We start from the raw sequence: 24,018 nt of genomic DNA on the forward strand, positions 1-24,018 counted from the left end.
TAGATCTTTAAAATCTGTTTGGCAAATATTTATTATATATAGAAATATTAACTGAGAAAAGTTGATAAAAGTCCTTGGTTTATTAGAGCAAGTTTACTTATATATATATATATATATATATAAAATTAAAAAAAGAGAGAAAGAAAAAAAAAGATGAAGAGATATATATTTCATGTGCCTTGATCACTTAGATTTATAATATTGTGGAAGAAACGAAAAAATTCTTTCCTTTCACTAGGTCTCAGTTTCTTTATCCATAAAATGAGAAGTTTACTAGCTGAAGACTCTTAGTTTCTGCCCTCAACTCAAACCATACGTATCCCACCTTTTTTTTTTTTTCTTTTTGAGAGACAGAGTTTCACTCTATTACCCAGGCTGCAGTATAATGTCACACTCATACCTCGTTACAGATTTCCCTCCCAGTCTCAAGCAAACCTCTAGCCTCCCAAGTAGCTGGAACTTCTCATGTGTATCACTATGCCCAGATGATTTAAAAAATAACAAATTTGTAGAGTCAGGGGGTCTCACTTTGTTTGTCAGGCTGGTCTCAAACTCCTAGGCTCAAGCCATCCTCTGGCCTTAGCCTCCCAAAGTGTTAGGATTACAAGTGGGAGCCACTGCACATGGCCCATGCTACTCTTAATAAGTTGGTTCATTCTTTGGTTTTTCCTTTGCATTTCCGTTTTAGTCTCTGATTCTTAATAGCCACAAATGCTACTGAGAAAGTTGCATGGGGGCCAAGCTGCTACTATGCTATGACACAGCCTAGAAGCTATCATCAGAGTTCCTCAGCTCTGCTTAACTAATCCTTCTCCCCCTACCTGTTCCAGATGGCTGATAACCTGCCACCTTGCTCGTGGGCTCTTTGCCATTCCCCCAGATGGGCCCAAAATGACAGAGCCAGGAAACAGTCTAGGAAAATCAACTGTGGTCATTAGAAATTATTACTGACAGCTGTTCAGTGGTCACCATGCAATGAATTTGCCCACCCATCTGGATTCCAGAATGGTGGGTCTATATAGATGAATCTTTATGCTAGGCTATAACGTAGAAATATTGTAGTTAATTTTTTCAGTTGCTTAAAAAAGAATTTAAGTAGTATTAGGACTAAAATGGAAATACCTTCTTATGTGAAATTCCTGCACACACACAAAGTGCCAGTATACAGTTCATATAGCTCAAGCCGCACTAAATTTGTTAATGAAACCCTATCATCACTTCATTCATCAACATATATGTATTATTATGGGTCACCTACTTTGTGCCAGGCATCTTGCTGGGCTCTGAGAATGCCCAAACTATGACTAAAAGAAGAAATTTTTCTCTCAAAAAGCAAACATGATTTTTAGGTATACTGGCTTATTGGACTTCAGTTTTATACATTTAACATGATTTTTGTCACAAAAATGTAGACGGCCAGAACCATCTATTATTCTATTGTTTTCGAACTGTATATAGATCAGCGGTCCTCAACCTTCTTGGCACCAGGGGCTGGTTTCATGGAAGACAATTTTTCCATGGATGGGATGGGAGGAGCTGGGGATGTTTTGGGATGATTCAAGTGCACTACATTTATTATTCAATTCTCATAAGAAACGCACAACCTGGATCCCTCACATGTGTGACTCACAATAGGGTTCGGGCTCCTATGAGAATCTGATGCCACCATGAAACTGACAGGAGGTGGAACTCAGCCTTGCTCACTCACGCTCACCCGCCACTCACCTTGTGCTCTGTGGCCTGGCTCCTAACAGGCCATGGACTGTGTGCTGTGGGGTCCGGAAGCTGGGGACCCTGGTATAGATTTTTTTGTGGGGGAACAGAGTTTCACTCTGGTTGCCCAGGCTGGAGTGCAATGGTGCAATCTCAGCTCACCGCAACCTCCGCCACCTGGGTTCAAGCAATTCTCCTGCATCAGCCTCCCGAGTAGCTGGGAGTACAAGCATATGACATCATATCTGGCTAATGTTGTATTTTTAGTAGAGACTGAGTTTATCCATCTCAGTCAGGCTGATCTCGAACTCCTAACCTCAGGTGATCCACCTGTCTCAGCCTTCCAAAGGGCTGGGATTACAGGCGTGAGCCACCACGTCCTGCACCCCAGTGTAAGATTTAAAAATAAGGATGTAGTCTTAAATCATTCTTTTAGTAACCAATACATTTTGAAGTATATAAACATGGCTGGTTGAGAAAGAAAACTGAATAACGTTCCTATCCACAGGTGGAATTGGAAGAGAGCGAGGCAGTGTTGCTGACTTTGTGTTGTCATAGAGCTTGTTAATCTCTTCTTGTAACTTATTCAGAATAGAAGAGAACTGCACATATTCCCTTTCCTATGAAGCTTTGCCATGACTTGAGGCATCTGCAGTAGATGTGTTTATTTTCCTATTCAAATAGGACACAGACTCCAAGTGTCAATTTTGCTCTCATATTGATCAAACTGACTTCTCTTTTTCAGCAAACCACTGTCTCCTTGAGTTGCAAATAAGTAACTAGCTGAGGCAGGAAGAGCTTGTTCGATTTCCTTGAAGGTGAAGTAAGAAATAGAGTCAACAAAAACCCTAGCTCACCCAGAATACTGTCCATTTATGCCACATGCTCCAACATCCTGACTGATCAAGATCCTTTTTTTCTCTCTCTCAAAAGCATCCTTGCTTGGAAATAAGTTATACAGTCATGCAATTAACTTAGACATGACCAAACTTCTCTGCACTCCCCACCAATTCTAAATGGCCCAAAGAAAGCAGGGTATAATAATACATTCCAGAAAGAGATTTACCCAATAAAGATGACTGTATCATAACAGAAAATATCTTCGTTCATCTTCACTATGATTAAATTCTTCTGCTACCAAAGACATTTTCATATACTCTTAAGCTTAATGTGATATGTACCTTAATACTATAGAGTGAGAGAGAGGCAGAGTTGATAATTAAAAATAAAATAAAACTAAAGCTCATTTGCACATTTAAGTGAATCTCCATGACCCAAAAAGACCTACTATGCTTTTAACAGGCATAGGTAAAAAATATGTGTCTATTAAGAGTGAAGTGGATAAAAATAACAGCAACACATTAAGCACTAGTTTCCAGCTTGGGAAAGGAGGTTGCCTTTCCAGGGCATTGGACTTCTAAATTTCTGTCTCAGAACAGGATCTGATCTGGAAAATACAGGCACGAATAAGACAAGGGAGCAATGACAACAAAACTACCTTGGGTAACAATGGACGTGGTCATGATCCTGTCATTAGGACAGAGGCTTGTTTCCATGACTTATAGCAGCTGGGGAGGAAAGTGTCTGTAACTCTGAAGAGGAAGACACATCAAAACGATCAATCAGGGTTAACCCTGAGTAACAAATAATCACTTGGAAAAAGGAAAATGAAGGCAAATGGGGAGGAGAAGACTATGTGAATATTGGAAGGTGTAAAAAATTAAGAGAGATTCCTGGATTCCAATGTGGCATGCAGGAATGTTAGAAGTTGTCAGTACTGTGGTTACAACCAAAAAACAGAAAAGATGAACAAACTGAAAATCAACTCTTCTTATAATATATTCATTAGAAAATTGAGGTCACAGGGCAAAACCCTGCCTCCAAAACTGGAGGGACAGACAGATACAGAGAATCACAGCTTAATAGAGCAAAAGTCTAGGACCAGAAACCCACCACTGCATCCAGTACTCAGACAGAAAAATTCAGCTATAACTGATGAAGCCCTGCTCAGTACAGACAAGCGTGAGATTTAAAAAATCCAGTAGTGGCTGGTCTTAAGATGGCCCCAATGCTTTTCTGAGTTTTACCTCTAGGAATCCTACCCAGTCCTCAGAGTGAAAATCAGAGAAAAATCGACTCCTCTTTCAGGCAGCAGAAGGGAAAATGTAATCATTTTGAAACATACCCACTGTATTTTGTTCTCGTTAACACATGCATGCCCTCAAGATAAACTATTTCACTGGAGCCTGACCACGTCAGGTTTTACCAGAGCCTCATTGACCTGGGGGAAAGGAAGTATCCCACTTGAACTTCTCCAATCTTCTACATGGATATAGAAAATACTCAGGCAGGTCTAGTTCCCTTCAGCCTTCAATGTGGGCAACTGGAAATAGTTAACTCCAGTCCCTGCCAGCCTTACTGTCTGACTTGAATGTAGGGGCAGCGGGAAGAGAACACCAAAGTAGCTGTGAAGGTTACAACCCAGGGGCACAGGTTCACTAAATGACTGAGACCTAATCATGTAACTACAAAATGCTTCTCTTCCTCCCACATCTTACCACTGTATCAGTATGGCTTTTAGATGAAAGGATTACAACTCAAAGAACTGAGCGACCGAGAGAACATTTAAGAAGTCACTAGAAAGACAAAACAAAAACAAACAAAAAACCAAGGGAGACAAAAACAAGAACACCAGAGAAAAAAATTTGCCTTTGAAACCTATAGCTATAGCTAACAATAAACTCAGCCAGATAAAGAGCTGAGCAATGAGAACACATGGACCCAGGGAGGGGAACGACACACACTGGGGCCTGTCAGTGGGGTGTGGGGCAGGAGAGCATCAGGAGAAATAGCTAACACATGAGAGGCTTAATAGATGATGGGTTGATATGTGCAGAAAACCACCATGGCACACCTTTACCTATGTAACAAACATGCACATCCTGTACATGCATTCCAGAACTTAAAATTAAATAAAATAAAAAGGTTTATAAAAGACCCCACATTGAAGACTTATCTTGGTTGCTTTAACCCAGTACATCATCTTCAGCTTTCAACCAAGAATAACACAGCATACTAAGATATCAAAATACAGTTTGAAGGGGCAAAACAGGGATCAGAACCAGACTCCATTATGGCCGAGATTTTGAAAATATAGATAGGAATTTAAAATAACTATGATTAATATGCGAAAGAGTCTAATGAATAAAGTAGACAAACATAAGAACAGATGATTGGTAAAAGCAGAGAGGTAGGGACCCTAAGAAAGAATCGAAAGGAAATTCCACATATTAAAATAGCATTGTAAGCAGTAATTAAAAATGCCTTTGATGGACGCATTAAGAGACTACACATGACTGAGGAAAGAACCAGTGAGCTTGCAGAAATGGTAATAGCAACTTTGAAAACTGAAATGCAAAGAAAAATAAGAATAGGAGAGATACAGCAGAATATTCAAGAACTCTAAAAATCACAACAGATATAATATTTCTGCAATGAGAAAGCCAAAGAAAGAAAGAATTTGTTAAAGTAATAATGACTGAAATTTTTCTAAAATTTATGACAGACATCAAACTACAGATCCGGGAAGCCCACAGAACACTAAGTGGGATAAATAACAATGAATACATGCCTAAGTATATCATATTAACCTGCAGAAAAATTACAACAAGAGAAGATCTTCAAAGAAAACAGAATGAGAGGTGGCAGTAGCCACCTTTTCATATAGGAACAAAGATAAATATTCCATTGGCCTTCTTTTCAGAACCTATGCAAGCAACGAGAGAGTACAGTGAAATATTTAAAGTTTTAAAAGTAAAAACAACAAATAAAAAATTAAAATAACTTAGAAACTTAGAATTCTGTAAGATTTCTTATAGTGAATGTCGTTTTCAGAAATAAAAGAGAAACATTTGTAGACAAAAATGGGAGAATCTATCACCATCACCAATAGGTGTGCCTTGCTAAATATGTTTAAAAAAATTATTATTGTATTATGGCCGGGCGCGGTGGCTCATGCCTGAAATTCCAGCACTTTGGGAGGCCGAGGCGGGTGGATTACGAGGTCAAGAGATCAAGACCATCCTGGTCAACATGGTGAAACCCCGTCTCTACTAAAAATACAAAAAATCAGCTGGGCATGGTGGCGCGTGTCTGTAATCCCAGCTACTCAGGAGGCTGAGGCAGGAGAATTGCTTGAACCCAGGAGGCAGAGGTGGCGATGAGCTGAGATTGCGTCATTACACTCCAGCCTGGGTAACAAGAGCAAAACTCAGTCTTAAAAAAAAAAAATTATTATTGTATTATAATTGGTACATTATCCATTTCTCATTTCTTTGTGGTGAGAATATTCAAAGGCCTTTCTTCTATGTTGTATAGTAATATACAATGTTACCGTTAACCACTGTGACCCTACTATGCAATAAAATACCAGAATGTATTCCTTTTAGTTGCCATTATGTACATTTTGGCCAACCTCTCCCCCTTCTTCCCTTCAACTACCCTTCCCCAGTCTCTGGTAACCACTGTTAACAGTCATTGCTTCTATGACATCGACTCTTTCTTATATATAAAAAAATTCACATATAAATGAGATTATATGGTATTTGTCTTTTGGCAGCTGGCTTATTTCACTTAAATGATGTCCTCCAAGTTCATCTATGGTGTTCCCAATGGCAGGATTTCATTCTTTTGTGACTGAATAGTATTCTATTGTATACATGCACCACATTTTTTCTATTCATCTGTTGTTAGACACTTGGGTTGATTACATATCTTGGCTATTGTAAATATTGCTGCAATAAACATGAGAGAGAAGATAACCCTTTGACATAGTGATTTTATTAACCTTATTTCTGAAGGTCTATTTTATCACAGATATGAGGGTAACATTATTCACACATTATTATATTTGGTACTGTGGACATCATAGTTTTATTACTCCAGTATTATAAAGAAGTGGAATATGCAGAATATGTACAGAATTAAACAACTTACTGAAGACTCCATGAGTGAAGAATTTAGATTAAATCTTAAGGCTGTCTTATTCTAGTGTGTTTATCCCCTATCCTCCTACACCAATATATGTTATTCTGCATGCAATTTAAAATAAATATATCATATTATAGTTACTCAAATTTGCCTGCTTCTGAATTAAAACACCAATTTAGGCTGAAAATGTGAATAAAAACAGGAAGAACAAGGCAGAGATGTTGAGACTGAATTATTTAAATATGACCATCTTCAAAGCCATATGTATAAGACTAAATGCAGAATTTGTAAACTCTCTAAAAGATGCGATTGGTAACGCTTCCAATGTTCAACTCTCTTTTAATCCTTTTTCCTCTTAAGGAAGAGATCTTGAGGATTATCTGGTTCAGCTTTTAGACAAATACCCATTAAAAACTAACTGCCACGTTCTTTTTTTAAGACCTCATCTGCCCAGAGCTGGGCCTTTTCTCTTCTAATGCAAGGACTCAGAATCTGGATCATCTTTTGAGACCAATTATAGTGATATTTTATTTTTGGATTTCATAATTTAGCCAATGTCTGGCATACAGAAGTTTCCAATTATGGATTTACTGAATGTGTGCTAAATATATGTGTCTGAACATTTCTGCAGCCCCAGAAAGAGACTTTCTTCCATTTTGATAATGGCCAAGATGATTCTCTCCCATCCCCCACCTCCTACTGTCTTCTTCTGTCCTTGTATCTTACTATCTCCTTCCTCCTTAATTTCTAAAAGGCCACTTATATGATTGTGGGTGATAAAGAGGACCCACTCTTTTTTTTTCTCTCATGTTAATATTTGCTAACTAGCTTGGAGCCGCTATAAAACTTGAGGTAGTCATTTCATTGTCTGTTTACTCCATATGTTGCTCTCTCTTCTTTATGTGGCCTCGGCTTACTTTCTTGTTTAACTCTATTGCTTTCTTTATTCTATAGCATTTTCCTTTTTATTTATTCCTGTTTGAGAAGAATTCATTTTATTATAGGATCTATGTTCTTTTTTTATCCAGGATTCCAAGATTGAGGGTTAAGCAGTGTCTTCCTTCCTTCTGCTGTGTAGGTCTGTACCATTATGGGAACTTTCTTCAAAGGTTAGGAGAGGAAAACAACCTCAGAACAGCGGGTTAGAATATATAAAAGCCGTTGGTTACCCTGGCTTCTTCCACACCAGAGGAATATCTCACCTATACATAAAAGATTATCTTCCCTTAGTAAGTACATCCTGTTATTGCTTCCTACCCTGGGGAAAGACATCATATGATAAAATAATAACTGAGAATAGAAAAAAACTAATCAGATTACTTTTGCAAAATTTCCATTCTTTATTGTACCAGATTGATTTTCCAATATTCCATTGAAATGATGTATTTTTAAGCCATATAATTATTCATTCTGTTTCATCTCATTTCTATCACTCATTGTAGTTCCTTACAAGAGATATTTTTTTTTGTGGTTATTTATTGACCTTGTTCTCCCAGTTACCTATGGGTGGGTATGAATGAGATTATTGACATCAGTATGGAAATGAGTTTGGGAAACTTTTTGACCACAAAGGAATACACAAATATTTATCTAAATTGTAAAGATTACTAAAGGTCATAAATTTCTGCTATGGTTTTAGTCAACTTTAAAAAAAATCAGAACTATGTTAGGTGGAACCAGATGAAACAAATGTAAGAATATGGAAAGGCTATGAACGTGGGGAATCTTTGAGGAAAATGACAATTTGAGTTAGTGTTCAGCAGGAGGTGTATTAATAATATGTATGTGCAATGCTTAACTTTACTCAAAGCTAGACTTCTGATGGTATATTTAAAAAAAAAAAAAAACCCCATGTCATGATTTATAGTGAGAACTTGCCATAAGAAAATTAGACTTAGCAGCTTGCTATTGATCCATTCAATGGGTAGTAACAAACATTTCTTTTCATCAGCTTTGCCTTTGCACATTTATCTGTTTCAAAAGCCAATTCGATAAAGGCTTTTATTTGACACTACCTTTCCATGTTCTATGCTATTTGCTTTCGTTAGATTGAACTATGATTGTTGATATAGTTTCCTGAGGGCACTGGTATACTTACTACTGCAGAATGATTTATTTCACAAGACTTCTTTGTGCCTTTCAAAACTGCTATCTTTTCCACTGCAAAATGGTCTGGGTTTGCAAGCAGGAATATAGGTTTGGTATCTCATTGTGCCATCACCCAATAATGCCTGCTATGTTTACATAAATTTTCAATTATGTGACCCTGTTTAATATTATGATGAGGGACCTGAAATGAGATTTTTCTCAGGAATCTCATCCACTTTCATGTAGAAGTTCTAATCTTTGCAAGAATCGCAAAATTAGTATTTGGGTAACACAAACACTGAGGCCCCTGAATTTTAAGAAAGGAGATTCTCAACTTGAGAAAAAATACAGGCTCTAAACTTCCAATTCTATCTGGCAAATCACTAAAAATGAAACCATCATGTGTGTACATGTATGTTTACAATCTCTTAGGATTTAGTGAATTTGCAGTCATAAATTTGCTTCTAACTTATAAAATTGAATTGAAAACCCTTTCAGTAAGCAGAATGAAAGGAACAATGAAATAGCTCAGTGCCTCCATGCCTTCCTTCCCCGCAACCCTGCTTTCTTTTGGTTTTATCTAGTCTACTTCAACACTCTTGAACACGTAATGCTTATTTGTGATGCAGCATAGCATAGGGGTTCCAAATGTAGGCCTCAAAGCAAGTCATCTGTATTCAAATCCCAAATCTGCCTTTAAGCACGTGGGTAGCCTTAAACAAAACTTAATCTCTCTGTGTTTTAATGACCTTAAGTATGAAATGGGAGTGGGGTGGGAAAACAATGCCAGGTGCAGTGGCTTATGCCTGTAATCTCACCACTTTGGGAAGCCAAGGCAGGTAGGTTACCTGAGGTTGAGAGTTTGAGACCAGCCTGACCAACATGGAAAAACCCCGTCTCTACTAAAAATACAAAATTAGCCAGGCATGGTGGCACATCCCTATAATCCTGGCTACTCAGGAGGCTGAGGCAGAATCTCTTAAACCCAGCAGGCAGAGGTTACAGTGAGCCAAGATCGTGCCACTGCACTCTAGCCTGGAAACAAGAGAGAAACTCCATCTAAAAAAAAAAAAAAAAAAAAAGTACTTGATATTACCTAACCACATTCATAGGGATTTGCCTGTGTAATATCCCTACTCTTTCCTTGGAAACAATTTTTTAAGTCTCCTTGAGAAATGTCTTTTCTTACTGTGGGTTTGTTAGACTCCTACTCAAGGTGCTTTGTCCTGCTGAAGCCAAGCAGTGACCATGACACAATCCTCCTAGGGAAATCAAATCTCTACTTCATGCATTTAAAAAAAAAAAAAAGTCAACAACACTGCATTGTATGCTTCAAAATTTAGTAAGAGGGTAGATATTATGTCATGTGTTCTTATCACAAATAATTAGATGAAAACTTCTAGAGGTGATGGACAGGTTTGTGGCATAGATTGTGGTGATGGTTTCACAGGTGTATATTTTTCAGAGCACACAACTATTGGGTCAACATTTATAAATTTTTTACACCTATATGAACTCCTATAACCATCCCTTATTTAAAAACACAGAGGATTTTCTACATGACAGAAACTGCTTTATGCCCTCTCCCAGTTGCTACCCGTAAGATAACCAATATTCTCATTTCTAATATCATAGGATATTTTTTGTACGTTTTTGAAGTTTAAATAAATGTGTTCATAAGGTATATACTCTTTTATGTCATTTTTGACAACAGTGTATCTGAGATTCATTCATGTAATATAGCACTAGACATTTTTCACTACTATGCAGTCATCTGTAGGAATATACCACATTTTATCTTTTCTCTTGCAGATGAACATTTGGATTTGATAATTATGAATAAAACTGCTATGAGCATGCTGGCATATATCTTTGGATGAGCAAATGCAACTATTTCCATTAGTATTTTCCCAGGAATTAAATTATTAGATCATAGAATATGATGTATAAAATATTATCTTAAGAGACTGTGTCAAAGGATTTTTCAAATAAGTTAAATTGTATGTCTACCATCATTGAGAATTAATATTGTTCTATTTCATCATCAATACTTGGTATCAATAGTCTTTTTAATTGCTTTAGGAGTGGGAATGTAGTAGTATCTCAGTGGGCTTTTATTTTATATTTTCCTAATGGCTACTTCTATTGTTAAATTTTCTACAACTTTTCAGCCATTTGGATATCGTATTTTGTGATGTACTTTCTTCAGTTTTTATTACATTATCAAGTATTTTCTTCAGTTTTTATTACATTATCAATCATTTTCTTAATGATTTATAGGAATTCTTTATATATTCTAGATATGAGTCCATTGCTGAAACATTTATTGCAACTATCTTTTCCCAAATCATGGTTGCATTTTCGTTGTTTTAATGTTGTCTTTTGTTGAACAGAAGTTCTCAACTTTATTGAGGTTTGTCTTTTTTCCTTCATTGTATGCTTAGGTATTTTGTAGTCTACATAAGAAATCCTTACATACTTCAAGGTCATGAAGATAATAATTCTGTATGTTTGGTTCTCAAAGATTTATTGTTTTATCTTTCACATTTATGTCTGTGTTCAATATAAAACTGAATTTTATGTATACTGTGTAATGCAGCATCATTTATTAAAAGACTATATTTTCACAAAGAATTATAGTAGTACTTTTGTCACAAATCAAGTGATTTTGAATATTGGATCTGGGCAGATCACTTCAAGGTCAGGAGTTCACGACCAGCCTGGTCAGCATGGTGAAAACCCATCTCTACTAAAAACACACAACAAAAAATTAACCGGGTGTGGTGGTGCACCGGGTGTGGTGGTGCAGACCCAGATACCTGGGAGGCTGAGAAGGAAGAATGACTTGAACCAAGAAGGCAGAAGTTGCAGTGAGCTGAGACCAAGACACTGCACTCCAGCCTGTCTGACAGAGCAAGACTCAGTCTCAAAATATATAAAAATAAATAAGTAAAAACAAATGCTTTTTTTGCAATTATCAAAGTGATCAAATATTTTTTCTCCTTTACTCTTATTAAATTATTTTATGTAATTTACCTTAATTTTCAAAATTGGAATAAAAATTGTTAATATTTCTTGATTGCATATTTTTATGTTTACATATTTGAGGTATATTTTATTTTCTATTACTATTATTATATTGATAATTTGTGGGTTTTGTCTCTTTTTTCTTATCAGTCTTGTTGAAATACTAATTTCAAAGAACAAATTTTGGCTTTGTGATTATTTCATATTTGTCTTCTTTTCAATAATGTGTATTGTTTATTATCAATCACTTTATTTCTTTAAGTTGATGTTCTTTTAATGGCTGTATGAGATAAAATTTTAGATAACTTTCAACTTTGTATAGTTTTAAATATGGCCCTTTAGATATATTATTAGCTGCATCTAGTGGATTTTTATGTTGTATTTTAAATTTTTATTTTGTTCAGAATATTTTCCAATTTTCTTTGTGATATCCTCTTTGACCCATGCATTATTTGGAAACATGTTTTTAAATTTCTTAATTTGCAAACATTTTGGGGGGAATTTTAATTGTGAGATGGGTACCACAGGGAAATAATGGTAAAAAGCATCACATTAAACATAATGGTCCAAAGAGACTGCCTTTGAATCTGCCACCAATGTCTTCACAGCTGCCATGTCTTGACCTTTTCTCTCTTGATTTATTCCATATTCATCCAATCAATTCTCCTTTTGCTTATGTTATCCAGAGATCCTTGCTGTTTCATACAACAAACAGCCATAACTGAGACCTTCTGTAAACAAAATACCCTGTTCTGCAATTCCTTGTTACCTTATTCAAATGTTGCCAAATAGTCAAGGGCCAAGTTAACTTATACTTCATTTAAGAAATGCCCATACCCTCCGGATTCTGCTTATAGTAACACATAGTTTCTCTGACTTATTTGTTAAATTGTTTTATATTCAATTATTATTTGACATTCTTTCTCTACCAAGACTCTTAGAGGTGGGAGGTAGTTAGGAAGCTTGGAAATTATGTAAGAGATGAGATTCTGGTTACGTAGTTATCCAGATTCTATTTTTATGCTTAGTGACTGGAAATCCACTACTTTAAGAAGTCAGGCTATTCAATGTTTGAGCAGTTCTAATCTTTTTAAAAAGTATTTTAAATAGAGTTATATAGTGCTTACTATAATTCATATCTATACTAGTTCAGTTCTCTTAAACATTACAGTGTCTACCCCTTTTTTCTCAGAAAATATATTGCAGATATTTAGAAAGTACTACCCCATCTACACTGAATCTTGACTTTGACTCTTTCTGCTCTATTAATTATTCCTTGGAGGGGATGGTCTCCAGGCTCCTGTCAGCCTACATATAGATTCTGGATTGCATTACATTTACACTGTCGATGGCTTTCAACTGATAGAACACAGCATGTCACTCAAGATGTGTTCCGATGATTGTAGGTTAGAGCGGAATTCTTACTTGATACTCATAAATCATTTAACTCTGCAATTACTAGAACACAACATATAGTAACAAGTTGCAGTAAAGAGACTGTTGCTGGAGTACAACTGAGGTGGCTTTCTACTAAGGCATTTTAAGTGAACCCCAAAATACAGTCCTTTAACCACTGAAAATAAGACTATGGCGCAAGAGGAATTGTTCCCTTAACAAAATGTCACATGGCAGGATTAATTTTTTTTTTAACTAATACATTTAAAAAGTAATTTATGAACAGTATTAATAGAAGAGGTTACTACTCAAAAGGAATATTCCTCATTTATTAAATTTCATATATATACACATTTACATATACAAAAATGTAATTCATAGATAACTTTCAGGAATATTTCACTCATTAATAATGTAAAGTAAAATTATCCAATAATCATTATTTTGATCTAAAATAGATCAACATTTTGAAATGACAGAATAATTTATAAAGTATTAAAAAGCTAAGTTTTTAACCAATAAAACTCTAATAGACTGCAATATGTATATATGGCATACGTGTGAATTTAAGAACAATTAATAGAATCTATATAAATAGAAACAGAAAAAGATTAAAGAGTTAAAAAGAGAATTGAAAAGGTATAAAATAATATCAAATAATCTAATATATGAATAATTGGACTTCCACAGTAGGAAGAAAGAGAGCATGAGGTGATGAACACTTCAAGAAATAATACCTGAGAAGTTTCCAAAATAATAAGACAATAAATTACACATTCAAGAAGCTAGTATAATTCCAGAATAATTAAAAACTAAACAAGAAATTCTAGATATGTTGAACTGAAATTGCTGAAGACGAAAGACAAAGTGAAGCATCTTGGAGGTATCCAGAAAAAAAAAAAATGCTTTTTTGTGCACTTAAATGCAGAAAAAAAATGAAAGCAGACTTTTCAAACTCTAAAAGTCAGGAAATAATCGAATGATATCTATAAACAGAGATTTCTAGGCTGAGGGAAAATGTCTTTTAAAAAGGAGGAATAAGACTTTTCAGACCATCAGAGTCTTGAAGAATCAATGCCAACAGCACTGCACACAAGAAATATTAAAGGAGTCACATAAAAAGAAATCTAGAAAGAAATAAAGAAAGCTGAAAAAGTCATATGTAATTGTAAATAAAATTATTTTTATGACTTTAAATTAAAAAGCAATGGTGGTATAAGTTTAAAGACTATGAAAGCATAAAGCATATGACAAAATACAACAAAGAATGGGAAGAGGAATTATACCCTTTTAAGATCTATATATGACACATGAAATGCTAAAATATTTGAAGATAGATTCAGATAATTAACTATGTACTATTTATGGTACATATTATTATATATAGTACATATGTGCTGAAATGGCATGAGTATACATGCCATAGTACAGTATATGTACTAATATGTACAGCATAATTAGTACACTGCCATGTATTAATATGTACTCATATGTACTCATGATTTCAAGAATTTTTTAATAATATTCTTGAAATGACAATATTATATATACAGAGTACAATTTAGTGGTTGGTAGAGGTTTAGTCTAGGGAAAATGCTGAAAAGCTAAAGGTATATAAATAAAAGCCAATAGTAGAATTAACAAGAAATTGTAAAATGTAGGCAATTCATTCTTAAATTTTTATCTATTTATTTTACAATTTTTGTGGACTCATAGGTGTATATATTTGTGGGGTAAATGAGATGTTTTGATACAGGCATGTAATGTGAAATAATCACATCATGGAGAATGGGGTATCTATCCTCTTAAGCATTTATCCTTTGTGTTACAAACAATCCAGTTACACTCTTTTAGTTAAGATGCACAATTAAGTTACTATTGACTACAGTCACCTTTTTGTATGATCAAATAGTGTATCTTATTCATTCTTTCAAACTATTTTGTTTTGTACCCATTAACCATCTCCACCGCTCTCCTAGCCCCGCACTACCCTTCCCAGACTCTGGTAGCCATCCTTCTATTCACCACATCCACAAGTTCAATTGTTTAGATGTCTAGATCCCACAAATAAGTGGGAAGATGTGATGTTTGTCTTTATGTTCTTGGCTCATATAACTTAACATAATTATCTTCAGTTCCATTCATCTTGTTGCAAAGGACAGAATTTCATTCCTTTTATAACTCAATAGTACTCCATTTTGTATATGTACCATACTTTCTTTATTCATTCCTCTGTTGATAGATACATAGGTTGCTTCCAAATTTTGGTTATTGTGGACAGTGCTACAACAAACATGAGATATCAGATACCTCTTCCATATATTGACTTGATTTCTTTTGTATGTTTCCTTAGCAGTGGGATTCCTGGATCATATGGTAGCTCTATTTTTAGTTTTCTGAGGAATCTCCAAACGTTCTCCATAGTGGTTGTACTAATTTACATTTCCACCAACAGTGTACAAGAGTTCCCCTTTCTCTGCATCCTCAACAACATTTATTATCGCCTGTCTTCTGCATAAAAGCCACTTAAACTAGAGTCAGGTGATAGCTCATTGTAGTTTTTATTTGCATTTCTCTGATAATCAGTGATGTCTAGCACCTTTCATATGCCTGTTTCCCATTTGTATGTCTTCTTTTAATAAATATCTATTCAAATATTTTGCTGATTTTTACATTGGATTATTGAATTTTTTCCTATAGTGTTGTTTCAGGTCTTTATATATTCAAGTTGTTAGTTCCTTGCATCAAAAGTGGGAAAAAAAAGAGTAGATAGACTATATTCCAAACAGTCAGTGAGATCACATATTTATATCAAACAATACCAATACTTACATTATCACTTGTTTAAATTATTGTTTCAAGACAGGGATTGTCATACTGGATTAAAAATTAAGAACTAATAACCAGATAACACACACATTTTAGAATGGCTAAAACTCCAAACACTGAAAAGAGCAAAAGCTAGCAAGAGTGTAGAGCAACCAATATATTCATTCATTACTGATGGGGATGCAAAGTAGTACAACCACTGTAGAAAACAGTTTGGCAGTGTCTTGGAAAGCTACATGTACTTTAACCACATGATCTCGTGATCATATTCCTTGGTATGTACACACACACACACACACACACACACACACACACAAACCCACAACTGAAGACAAACAACAAAAAATGTTGCCCACAAATACTTAGAGCAGCTTTATTCATGATTGTCAAAACATTTAAAAAGAACCAAGATACCACTACAAACCTTCAAGAAAACAAGCTGCACCTCAAAAGATAAATGTTTAAACAAACTGTGCCACAACCATAAACTGAAATATTATTCAGCAATAAAAGGAAATGAGCTATCAAGTCACAAAAAGACAGAGGAAGCTTACATGCAGATTACTGAGTAAAATAAGTCAGTATGAAAAAACTACATACTACATAATTCCAACTACATGACATTCTAGAAAAGGCCAAACTGTAGAGGCAGTAAATAGATTATTGGTTGCCATGGGTTCAGTAAAAAGAGGATTAAATAGGTGGAACACAATGAATTTTTAAGACAGAGAAATTATTCTATTTGATACTGCAATGATATCTACATTCAATTATATCTTTGTAAAAACCCATAAATTGTATAACAGAAAGGCTAAGTCCCAATGTAAACTATGAAGCTTCGTTAATAATATTGTCTTGTCAACGTCAATGAATGTGTCATATTAATGAAAAATATTAATAAAGGACATTGTGGGGAAGAAGAGGGGAGAGAGGGATATTATGAGTACTCTGTCATTTTGAAACCAACACAATTGTCCCATAGACAGTTTCTTTTTTGGATAAATATGGAAGTTGATTCTTTCAGTCTTAAAACTTGAGAAACTTACATTTATCTTATCTGAGTTGCTTTCAGGGAATTGGCAATCTGGTAGCATTCCAGACAGTATCAAGTAGCTGAAATTTACAATATCACTGCATCTGGACAAAGGTGAGATGTCAGATCCCTTGTTTGTTATTGTTCTGTACCCCTCCCTAATTTCTGTTTTCCTGCATGTAGCTACATCCCTTCTCTGCAATGTAAATCCCCAAATTTAGTTGGTCGGGGAAATAGATTTGAGCTTGATCTCCTGTTCTCCGGGACTGCAGCACCCAAGAATAAAGTCTTCTTCCTTGGCAATACTCATTGTTTCAGTAATTGGCTTTTTGTGCTGTGAGCAACAGGACCTAAACTGAATCCACAGCATTTCAGTAACAATTTCTGCTCATTTTTTTCTTTAAATCTTAAACTTCTCTACAAATAGTCTATTAATTTAAAAGGCAATATTTATCTATATGCTAGTTACAAGAAACTTAGATTGAATATGAAGGCATGAATAAGATTAAAATGAATGTAAATGCTAATAAAAAGAAAACCAGTGTGACTCTATTAATAATAGAAAAGTTGAAGTGAAAACAAAATGTATTATCAGAAATTCAAGAAGGCCATTATGCAACAATAAAATGTTTAATTCACCAAGATGACATGATAACTCCAAGTGGTATGTATCTAACAACAGAACTTCAAAATGCATGAAGCAAAAGTAGATAAAACTGAAAGGGAAAAGAGGCAGATTCACAATTATAACTGAAAACATCAACACTTCAGTGCTACATATTCAGTAATCAATAGAACAAATAAACAGAAAATTAGTAAGAATGTAGGAGATCTGAAGATCCCAAGGAATAAGAATTATTTCCCATTTACAGAAGACTTCATCAAATAACAGGAAAATACTCATTTTTTTTCCAGTGCATGTAAAACATTCACCAAGATGGACCATATTTTGGGCCAGAGATCACCTAACTTCTGTATAAAAGCTAAAATAGTAAATATTTTAGCGTTTTTTATCTATGCAGTTACTCACCACAACTCATCTGTTGTCATGTGAAAGCCCCTATGGACAACAGAGAAACAGTTTTTTTTTGTTGTTTTTTTTTTTTTTTTGGTCAAATTTAATAGATACCATTTTACTCAATAATCTCACTCCACCCTAGGTATTTACTTATGTGAAATAAAAACTTAGGTGCATTAAAAAGCCCAGTACCTGAATGTGTATAGTAGTTTCATTTGTAATCACCAAAATCTGGCAACTATTTAAATATCTCACAGCAAGAGAACATGTAAACAAACTGGGATACATATACAATGGAACACTGTCAAGCAATCACAAAGGAAGAGACTACTTTTGGGAGCAACTACATAGATGAATCGCAAATGAGTTACACTAAAACAGGTTCAGTTTTAAAAAGTTCATTTTAAAAAGGTTCAGTTTAAAAAAGTTCAGTTTAAAAAGGTTCAGCTTAAAAACTACTATATGTGGCATGATTTCATTTATATATCATTCTGGAAAAGACAACATTTGAAGGATGGATGTTATGTCAATGGTTGCAAAAGGCTAAGATTGGGCAAAAGGTTAACCACAAAGTGCCAGGAAGACCATTTGGGCAATGATGGGATTGTCTTTTATTATTGTTGTGACGGTGATTACATTAATTACTGTGATTTTTAAACTCACAACTGTACACTATTTATCAGCAAACTTTACAGATAAACGTCATGTTAGATTATATGGACTCCCTGAAGATAACATGGGGGCTGCCACTGTGTGAGGATACTATGGTGAGTACCTCCATGCAACTCAGATACATACTCTTGCACCTGTTTTATGAATTTTAACTATTTGAGTGGCACAGTTCATATAATTCTGTACTAGATCTAGTTTAGATAAAAGAAGAAATCTCACCTCATCTGATAGTGTTCTGGCTCTCACTAGCCTGAAGAATACTTCAAAAAAATTTTCTGTAAGAGGCTGCATTGTCTTGGCCTTTGTCACTTCTTGCCTGCCCTATTGCTGGATCTCCTATTTTCACTGCATTTGCAAATGATTTTTCATGCAAATTCATCTCACATAAGCAGATTTAAAATAAAAACTTGATCATTATCACTGAAAACACCTGTTTCACTTTATTCTGAAGTATAAATTCTTAAGATTTTCTGAAGGCGTCTCAGGGGCTGTCACCAGTAGTGAACATAAAGCAAATTATACCTTCCTCCTCCCTCAAACACACTAATTATAACAGGGAAGTTCCCCTTTTATTTGTTTTATAAATTTAAATTCTCCCTCAGATTACTTCTATACAATGAATTATACTTTCAGAAATAGTTATAAAACCACAAACCCTCCTGATAAACACATCTTCTTAACTTGGCAAACAAGTCTGCAATGGCTGCTCTATCTGACCTTCTCCAGCACTGCATTTACCACTTCGTTCCCTCCTCTTCCTGTAGCATGACTCAACAGTAGTGCTCTCTGTATTCTCTGTGCCTTGCTCATTGCAGTCCTACCATCTCTTTATCCTTTCATTTCTTTGGAAAACTTTGTGTTCATACATATAGGTACATTTTAAAAGGTATCTGTAAGAAACTTCCTTGACACTCCAGACTGGATTATTTATTCCTTCTCATATTTCCATTTTACATATTGCTTTAAGCACATTTTCACATTTTATTATATTGCTTCTTTTTGTGACTCAGCGCTCAGCCTTTGAGTCTCTTTTGATCTCTTTCCTTCCTGTCTACACCCACTTCCTTAGTGACCTCATCTTGTTTTTTGCCTTTATATATTATCTACAGGCTTATGATTCATAAAATTATCTCCGGCTTTGACATCTCAATTGAAATACTTTCATAAATTTCCAACTTAAATATCTAATTGACTATCTAACAGATATGTCAATCTTGACTTTGTCAAACTGAACTTCTTTATTTATTTTTTTTTTTTCTGAGATGGAGTTTCGCTCTTGTTACCCAGGCTGGAGTGCAATGGAGCGATCGCGGCTCACCGCAACCTCCGCCTCCCGGGTTCAGGCAATTCTCCTGTCTCAGCCTCCTGAGTAGCTGGGATTACAGGCACACGCCACCATGCCCAGCTAATTTTTTGTATTTTTAGTAGAGACGGGGTTTCACCATGTTGACCAGGATGGTCTCTACCTCTTGACCTCGTGATCCACCCGCCTCGGCCTCCCACAGTGCTGGGATTACAGGTGTGAGCCACCACGCCCCGCCCAAACTGAACTTCTTAATATCCCCCACTCCAAAACTATTTTTGAAATATTCCACTTTTTTGCTAACAACAATGGCCTTAGTCCACGTGTCAACCAAAATATATAAACTCATTCTTGAATCCTCTTTGTAAATGTCTATATGTAAAATAACACTTTTAGCTTTATCATCAAAATATATTCATATCATTCCCGTTCTACTATTGCAGTGTGAATACCTTAAAGACCTTTTAGCTTCTGAGGCCTCTGTTCTGTGTGATTGGCCTATGTCTCTGTTTGATACCAGTATCATGCTGTTTTGATTACTGTTGCCGTGTAGTATAGTTTGAAGCCTGGCAGTGTGATGCCTCTGGCTTCCTTTTTTTTTTTTTTTTTTTTGCTTAGGATTGTCTCTGCTATGAGGGCTCTCTTGTGGTTCCATATGAAGTTTAAAATAGTTTTTTACAGTTCTGTGAAGAAGGTCAGTGGTAGCTTGATGGGGATAACTAATTTTTATTTATTTATTTATTTATTTTTGAGACAGAGTCTTGCTGCAACACTCAGGCTGGAGTGCATTGTGAGATCTCAGCTCACTGCAACCTCCACTTCCTGGGTTCAAGTGATTCTCCTGCCTCAGATTCCTGAGTAGCTGGAAATACAGATGTGCCCCACCACAGGCAGCTAATTTTGTATTTTTAGCAGAGATGGCTTTGCACCATATTGGCCAGGCTGGTTTCAAACTCCTGACCTCAAGTGATCTGCCAATCTCGACCTTCCAAAGTTCTGTGATTACAGACATGAGCCACTTTGCCCGGCCATTTTACACCTTTCTATCAGTGATTTGGTCATAGCTTTGTATAGATTTTTTTGAACTTCTCAGATGTGAGAGGAAACCAATTTTTGTATAAACATTACAAAGCCATTCTTTTCTGAGGGGAATTAAATTAGACCTGTATTAGATTACTTGAAATTTTCTCAGAGTATTGAGAATTTGTTCATCATTTAGCATTTTATTCTCTCAGTGATTTAGTTTATGTATTTTCTCTTTCTATGTCTTCAAGGGTACTGACTTTTACTTCGATATTGCTAAATCTACTTTAAAGCTTATCCTGAATATGCTTGCATTATACAGCCCTGGAAGTTTCATTTACATATCCTTCACGTCTTTCTTTATATTATTCATGTTTTCCTTTAATTTATTATACATAATTATATCTCCTTACAGGTCTTATTTAGTAATACTACCACTTCTGATTTCTGAAGTTTTGGTTTTTATTTTATTTTTGCTAGCTATAGGACATTTTCCTGTTTCTTTATATGTCTAGTGTGTGGGGTTTTTTTTGATGCTGAAAAATGTTAATTCTGTTTTTAAATCATTATTATTGTTTTTCTTCCCATAATGTTAGACTTTATTTTGGCTGACAGTTAAATTACCTGCTAACCAGCTTGATTCTTTGGAGGCTTTTTAAAACTTGTTAATGGAAGTCTAGAATAGCCTTTGCTTTAAGATTAATTTATCCATACTAACAAGATTTGATCACTCTAGAGCCTCTTTTGAAAATTGTAGATATTTTATAGGTTGTTTCTTGCTAGGTGTGAGCTGCAATTTCTCACAGATCCATGTTAGGTGTTTTTAGGCTTACAGTTTCCCTGTCATTTATTTTGCTTCACAGATCATTCTTTATGCCATCTGAAAGGTAACTCCTGGTCAGAAAAATTATAACAATCAACTCATTTGTGATTCTACTCTCAGAGACCATGGTCTCCGTTCTGTGGTGTTTGAAATAATTGTTTCATATAGTTTGTCCTGCTTTTCAGTTATTTATTATGAAGGCAAGTTCAATGTTTACTTATTCTGATATCTCTTTAAATGGAAGTTTCTTGTATCTGAATGCATCCCTATTCAATATGTTATTTATTTTTCTTCTTTTATTTATTGTCTTTTTCTCCTACCGTAATCCCAACTCTTCGAGGGCAAGCATTTATTTTTTCTCTATTAGAAAAGTTGCTAGGACATGGGACTCAAATTATAAATTTGTTTTTGATGAAGCTGCTTACTGTTTTGGGGGGAACAGCACTGTCAGCTAATTAACTAAAGATCCCTCATGATTCCAGTAAAGCACAATGATCTGGCATCATTTCTAGGTGGCTGATGCTCAAACACTTTTGCTGTTAAATATTTCGACTTTTACTTCTCATTTCCTTCTTTGGAAAGGAAAGAACAGTTTTCTAGATTCTGAAAACAAATCATAAATATCAATCACCATTTGCTATGTTTTCTTAGCTCTTATTGACTCATATTTTTAAATGATCCTGCTGTTACATCATTGTCAGAATGATTCATTTCCCTTGGCCTTGCTTTAAATATAACTGAAAACCTTCATCACTAGGTAAAATAATATCTGCAAACTTTGAACTTCTAACAGCTATTTCCAGTTATGCCTACTACCACCTTCCCCCACCTCCAAAACACACGAACATCTTTGCTAAAAAACTCTTTCATCTGTCCCTCTTGGTTAAAAAGCAACAGCTTTTATAATTATATTTCTCTATGCAGATTCCCTCCATAAATATAGCAACAAAACTTTTCTAATTAATGTGTTTATGTATTTATCATTATTCTTTTCCTGGTTGTCTTGGAAACAAAGGCAGAGAATATCAGTATTTACTTCAGTTTAAGAATTTCTGTTGAAGAGAGAAAGTAGAGACAATAAAATAGGCTTCTGGGCATAGGTAACTTCATTCTCACTTTCTTAAAATTGGAAAAAAACATGTAGTACAAAACTCTCTTGATTATTTTCTTACAGCCGTAAGTCTCTTAACATTTGTGAGTACTGGCCATCAGTTTATTGAGTCTCATTCATCTGGCTATATGTTAATAATCTATGAACCTGTAGGCCAGGGAGGTCCAATCTTTTGACTTTCCTGGTATATTAGTCTGTTCTCATGCTGCTAATAAAGACGTACCTGAGACTGGTAATGCATAAAGGAAAGAGATTTAAGTGACTCAAAGTTCCACCTGCTGGGAGGCCTCACAATTATGGTGGAAGCGGAATGAGGAGCAAAGGCAAAGTCTTACATGGTGGCAGGCAAGAAGGGGCTTTTTCAGGGGAACTCCTCTTTATAAAACCATCAGATCTCATGAGGCTGATTCATTATCACAAGAACAGCACAGGAAAATCTGCCCCCACGATTCAATTACCTCCCAGTGGGTCCCTCCTATGACACATAGAAATTATAGGAGCTACAATTCCAGATGAGATTTGGGTGGAGTCACAGCCAAACCATATCACCTGGGCAACAATGTCTTTGAAAAAAAAAGAAGTATCTTGGGCCACACATAAAATACATGAACACTAAAAATAGCTGAGGATTAAAAAAAAAAAAAAAAACAGCTCAGAAAAACCTCCTAATATTTTAAGAAAGTTTATGAATTCTTGCGGGAGGCACATTCAAAGCCATCCTGGGTGGCATGCAGCCTGTGAGCCACAGGTTGGGCGAGGTAACTCTAGCAGAGGAGAACTGAAATAAACAGATCATTTTTCTGATGAATTTTCCAGGTGTTCTTGAGCTTCTTGTATTTGGATGTCTAGAAATAAAGCGCATCCAAATTGGTAAAGAGGAAGTCAGTCTGTCACTATTTGCTTCAGATAAGATCAAATTCCTAGAAAACTTTCAAGATTCATCCAAAAAGCTCCCAGCACCAGTAAATGAATTCAGCAATGTTTCAGGATACAA

The sequence above is a fragment of the Cebus imitator genome, unplaced genomic scaffold (assembly GCF_001604975.1).
Source record: "Cebus imitator isolate Cc_AM_T3 unplaced genomic scaffold, Cebus_imitator-1.0 Scaffold259, whole genome shotgun sequence".
Taxonomy (NCBI): Eukaryota; Metazoa; Chordata; class Mammalia; order Primates; family Cebidae; genus Cebus; species Cebus imitator.